The sequence below is a fragment of the Lotus japonicus genome, chromosome 1 (assembly GCF_012489685.1).
Source record: "Lotus japonicus ecotype B-129 chromosome 1, LjGifu_v1.2".
Taxonomy (NCBI): Eukaryota; Viridiplantae; Streptophyta; class Magnoliopsida; order Fabales; family Fabaceae; genus Lotus; species Lotus japonicus.
Window position 1 is genome coordinate 78,050,658 of NC_080041.1, and position 6,261 is coordinate 78,056,918.

Below are 6,261 nucleotides of genomic sequence, written 5' to 3' on the forward strand. Positions count from 1 at the left end.
TTAAATTTATTTATACATTTAAACAATAATATACATGTTAGTTGTAATACAATTAATCAATAATTTAATTTGTGGTTATATTGTAAAGGGGAATTTATTGTTCATGAATCCATTATGGTGGGTGTAATAGGCAGTAATAGGATCTAGTAAGATTAATAAGCCCACATTTAATAGTGGAAGATCACATGAGTACTTAAACACATTTACACGACAAAATGGCTAAATCTCAAAAACCCAAGAAGGCAAGGCAAGTTTAGTTAAGGGGTATCAATAGCATGTATATATACTTATCAAAAGAAGAGTCAAATTCAGACATTCATTACATATAAGATTGTCACAATAATGTTCATATTAATTAGTTCAAAAAAATAAAAAATAATGTTCATATAAGCTGTGAGTAAGATTTCATGAAGCATGCATTTTTATTTAAAATCAATCAACCGTTTGTGGGAGCTGGAAAAAAAAAGCTCCAAGTACAGATATTGGGATTTTAATACAAAATAAGGGGGAAAAATGATCAATTAATTGTGTTTTTTACACAAAGATAAATGAGTACAAATATATACTTGGCTCACATTTCTTCATTTTTTTCATTCTCTCCCTCAAATGAAAACTGCTCAATTTCTTCTTGTCATGCTACTTCCATCTCCTTCAATTCCATATGCTACTTCTTGCTGATGCTAATTTCTAATTCTCCTTCAATTCCTTCTTGTGATGCTAGTTCCATCTCCTTCAATTCAACATGCTACTTCTTGCTAATGCTAATTTCTACTTCTCCTTCAATTCCTGCAAAAGATTTAATCACCAGATTTATTAGTCTCATAAAGAGAGAGACAACCAGTATTTAAAATTTACAAACAACACTCTGATAAGCATAAAGCATATTTTTCGCACACCATGAACCATAAATAGATGGGTTCAACAAATTAAAAGTGGATTTTTGCACATCACAGTGTAGGTATATAGATTCTAATAAAAAAGAACAAAAGTAAATTAGCGGTCACTAAAACAAAGGGTGTTTTTGCATGACAATTATTAACACAAATTGATTCAGCACACAAAAATAACAAATCTAAACAGAAGAAGAAATAGATCACAGACACAATTTGGTTTTGTACTTAATCCTAGCACAATTTCTTACAAAATCCAAGAGTTTGTAATTTAACATTTTTTTCATGTCATATATATGATCACTTTTGATGAATAATTAATTTAGAATGTTGGTAACTCAATCTTGTGATAGGAACCATTATCAGACATTTGAAACTTGAAAGCTAACCTTGCTATAAAAGTACAAAAAGAAGTTTATTAGATTATACTTTGGATAAGTACAATGTACAAAAATTCATATAAGCCAAGGTACTATTTGGCATGACTATGATAGCATAGAATGAAATTCATTAAATAGTTGTGACAGTGCAATTGTATGAGAAAGAACCCCTAAGAATGCTTAGTATGCAGTGCTTAAATCATTAGTTGCCTTCTCTTCTTCTGGTTGATTTCAGATAAATAATAAGTGTAAGAATCTAGAGCTATATTTTAAAAAATCAGGATTCCTAACTGAAAAGAAGCAATGAGAAATCATGTTCCGGAAGCAGAAAATTAAAACTCAAAATATAGAGTTTCAAAAGAACTTTACTGGAGTAATTTAAATCTCTGGGCTCATCTGATCCAGAGGTACAAAACTTCTGGAACTTTTGTCTGTGTCTGCTTGTTTAAGAAGGATTTCTCTGATAAGAGGTTTTCCAGAGAAGCTGAACCTCCTTTGCAGTGACATTATTGTCTCTGCAGCTGCTAATTGTGTAGCAGGGAAATCTGTGTTTCTCAGGCATTAAATAAGAGTATCTATCGCCGCCTCTTCAAGATATATGCTCATCTTTCTTGGTTCATCCTAAAAATAGCATGATGAAAGTTAACTCCCTATTACTTGCAAAAGGGAATTTTAGCATTTATGATTTAAGGCAGTAATACAAAAATAATGTATCAAGTAGAAACCAAAGCAGTTCACAAAAGATTTAGCGACATCAAAGATTCATACCAGAAGATCAAGTTGGAGTAAGAGGCCACTCATGACTAAGTTATTAGCCTACCTAAATAAAAACTCACTGGATTGCTACCCTTAGCATCATACATTAGTGAAAATTAAGTATGAAAATAACTTCCATAGATAAAGAAATTGAACCTGGTCATCAAGTATAAAACTATTTAAAGTACTGCATTAGGATTACAACCTGCATCAATCATCTCAGCGAACACAGCCTCCGCCAATCAACTCCCACACACCACTCCCTCCTTGCAAGAAAATATAGGTACTACATTAAAGTATTGAGTATAAAGTTAACGTAAATATAACTGATTAGTATAAGGATGCAACTATGAGTACAGCAAACAACTAAGACAAATAGATAATATCTTGCTCTGAAATGTATAAACTCAGTTTGATACACAAAGAAAATCACCAATAAAAGCTTACTTATTTTATCAACTGCATCTGCTAACTTCTGTAGTTCATCAGGGCAGATATTTGGGCAGTGAGTAAATCCAATGCATCACTGTCCACTTCCCCAAGAAGTCCTTTTCAGTAACGTGCTTCTCATGATGGTTGGTAAGGTGAAATGGACCCCAATTGCAGCTTTTCCCGCATAAGGTCCATGCTTCACTGCCTTCAAAGCATTATGTATGTCTACAGCAATAAAACTCTAATAAGTAAATGAAGAAAATATCCATGATACTCATAATCAGAATCAAACGCAACAGGAAATGGAGCTATTTGATGATTGATCTGATTTGTTTTCATATTACTCCTAAGAAACAAAGATGTGGCATGATATATCCTACATCCTAACTTCATCCTGCTAATGTTTTATAAAATCAAATGTGTTAGAATCCCTTAAAAATAAACATATCATAATATAAGCAAACCATGCCTGACCTAGAATCCAAAAAAAAACAACCTGACTCCAGGTAACTTCCACATGCATAATCACAAAATGCTCAACTCACCATAGTAATCTACCTTCAATTTGTCGTTTCTTTTCTCTATCATAGTAAAATACCAATCCTGCTCCAGTTAAAACCAGCAAAACAAAGCTCAACCACAAAACAGGATGCAGGAGACAAAGCAAAATCAGCTCATGGGTCTATGCTAAAAGAAGTAGAACCCCATTGCTATAATAACAACTTCAGATACACACCGATCCGCAAATCGGTTTCCAACATCACTTTTATGATCCTGTTCTCCTCCAGACTCTTTTCCTTGATTAGAATCATCCTATTCTCTGTCATAGAATTAAAAACAGGGTCATTCTTAAAATTCTAAGTCATAGAATTAAGACAGGGATTGTACCATTCCACGAATGGAGGGATGAATTATTTTCATAAAGGGCATTCAGCTTATCACATCTGCCAACTTAAGATTGTAACTCTCATACTACAACACAATTTTTGAATAACCTTATTTCTTCATCAAAGCATTCACATTTCGATAATCTGTAAACACCTTTGAGATAACCACACGTCATAGAGAGTGAATAAGAAAAATGATTAGAACAAACCTCAGCATCATCAGGACCAGCTGGACTGCAAAGGGCTTTTCTGGCTCAACAATTGGGCTCATCTCCCACATCCTAAGAACACAGACCCTAATCCTCCATGTGTCTCTTCCATGACAAAGGCTAGCAACAGAATTCAAACTGCCACCCAACAAAGCCATTTGACCCAGACCTCAAAAAAATGTAAGTAATTGAAGATGAATATCAGATGGAGTAGTCGATCTATCAAGCGGTGCCAATGACAGATCACAGTTTGGGTTTTTATAGCAGACATAATGAAGAATTTAGAGAAAATCAACATGAGATAGAGGGGAAATTGCGGTAAAGGAGAGGATTGGAGAAGATTGCACTTGTACTTCAAAATATGCAGGAGTAGATTGCAGATGTAATGTCCTTACCTCTCTATTTGGCAGGTCTTTGAGTTGGTTCTGGATAGTTCGACCCGATCCTGACAATTTGAGATGCTGTGGAGAAATTTCTAGAAGAGGGAAATAGAAGACCACAACCCCCATATTAAAGAATAAAGATCATAGAGCACACACACAAAGTCAAACAACATCTCAAATATCACCTGGTGGTAGGTCTTAAAAAATGGCCTAAATCACTAAATAAGAAACTACTTTCGAAGCTGTACATAAATGGATGAAGAAAAAGAGTTTGTTTTGCTAATTAGCATAATTGATCAGAAAAAAAAAGAGGGGAATGAAGTTCATGGCAGGAAAAAGCATGACTTTTTATTTGGGAAGTGAGAGCACAGCTATGATGGGTGAGAGAGAAACTCAAAGTCCAATAGGAACAAAATTAATACTGAGCTAGATCCCTTGAAAAAGTAATAAAAGATTGAATTCAAGATGGAAAGCAACAGAGAAGGCATTGAGTTGCCATTTGAACCTTTTAATGCTGAAAGAGGCTGGTTTGGTCCTCCACATATGACCAGAGGCTTCCTCTAACAATTTATTTTCTCCCGTAACCATCATATGAAATTGCTCTGGTTTCGACTTGACTCGAACATTTGCCTTAGTCACACTTGATGTTTCTGTAGATCTTCTTCACAAACAAATTCAAACCAAGATAACCCACAACTCCTGCAAGTTTGATGAAAAATAAGGTATTCAGTGCACGATTAAGGTATCATGTTTTACTTCTGCATAATGCACGCATGATCCTTAAAACCATGTGGGCTTATATAATACAACTGGTTTGTTGATTCATCACATAGCTAAATCTCAAAATATTTAGGCCAATCAACAATCAAAGTCTTAGTGCCTATTTTTTCTCTTCTAAGATGAAAATCACGTTAGAGAAATCACACTCCTACATATACCAGTTGTAGTGTACATGTGAACCACAATATATAATCCATGATTTTCCATCCTGTTGCAATGAAGAATCAAGTAGTGACAAATAATTGAAATGAACAATCAGCTACTATTTCTCTTTCTCCTGATTCAATTCTTAATACACAGAAGCTACTCATATAAGCTTCTCCTCAAAATTGATATTAAATCTAGAATTATAGAAGAGTTTCCAAATATAATATAGAACAGAAAAAACCCACTTTTTCAAAATTAAGAATCACATAAGGCACTATAAGAAGGTTGCACTACACAGTTGAGGATTCATATTCATACATATACTTTAACCCCAAAAAAATAGTATATAAGGATGCAAGAGAGAAAACAGAGCAAGCTCATACAACCAGTGAGATATCAGCCACTTCAAGCTGAGCTGCAATTTCCTCTAAATGCTTCTTGACACTCATGTCAATCACTTAGACCCAGAATTCCCATACCTCACAGCCACTAAACTCGGGTCAAGCTGGGTCTTAATCCTCACATTCTTGGACCAGTGAGCTTCTGCACCTGCTTTGTCTTCGACGCGGACGATTGGGTTGGAGAAATAGTCGAACACCTTGGGGTCAGAAAAGAGGGTCTGGAGCTTCTCCACGTCGGCGAGTATGGAGGCGTAGCTGGTGGCGGCGGAATTCAAACTGCCACCCAACGAAGCCATCAGACCCAGACCTCAACAAAATATAAGTAATTGAAAAAGACTACCAGATGGAGTAGTTGAACTATCAAGCGGTGCCAATGACTGATCACGAGTTTCAGTTTTTATAGCAGAGATGATGAACAATTTAGAGAAAACCAAAATGAGATAGAGGGAAATTGCGGTACAGGAAAGATTCCAGAAGATTGTACTTGTACTTCAAAATCTACAAGAGAAGATTGCAGAAGATTGTTTGCAGTAATGGGTCTTCTGAATAGGCACCGGAAAAACCGCTCCAAGACCCGACCCTTGACCCGGCTCTTGCGGGTTTCTTCTGATGAACAGTACCCAAAACCCTCTAGCTTGAGTTAGTTATAGATTTCATCAACAATGATATATAGTATATACTATATACACCCCTTATTTTTTATACACGATCCCTTAATTTCCATCTATTTTTATTTCTATCTCTCTTCTCTTATCATTTATCAAATCTTATACTTTTTCTTTCTTACTTTTTCTTTTCTTCCTCTCTCTCTCTTCTTTCATCTCTTTTCACCTCATTTTGAGGGGTGAGCAAATAATTGTTCTTATTTCATTCAACTGTGATTGTTTTTTTTTTAAAATTACAAATGTGGTTGAATTAAGGTTGAGTTTGATAATAATTAAATATATATTTATAATTTATTAACATAAAAAATTTAAATCAAACTCAATTTTAATT

General features: G+C 34.6%; 1 long non-coding RNA gene across 20 annotated transcripts; it reads right to left on the reverse strand.

The window, feature by feature from the left end:
• Positions 1 to 398: 398 nt before the first annotated feature.
• Positions 399 to 5,850, reverse strand: LOC130714713 (uncharacterized). 20 transcript variants are annotated; one of them, XR_009011406.1, is made up of 7 exons: positions 4,443 to 5,838; positions 3,950 to 4,029; positions 3,555 to 3,692; positions 3,004 to 3,278; positions 2,474 to 2,683; positions 1,640 to 2,312; positions 399 to 786 (listed from the first exon to the last, which is right to left on the reverse strand). It is a non-coding gene; the product is annotated as an uncharacterized LOC130714713 (long non-coding RNA). The 20 variants fall into 20 exon arrangements; XR_009011402.1 differs by having other exon boundaries at positions 3,555 to 3,723; XR_009011388.1 differs by having other exon boundaries at positions 3,555 to 4,636; positions 5,344 to 5,850.
• Positions 5,851 to 6,261: the final 411 nt, after the last annotated feature.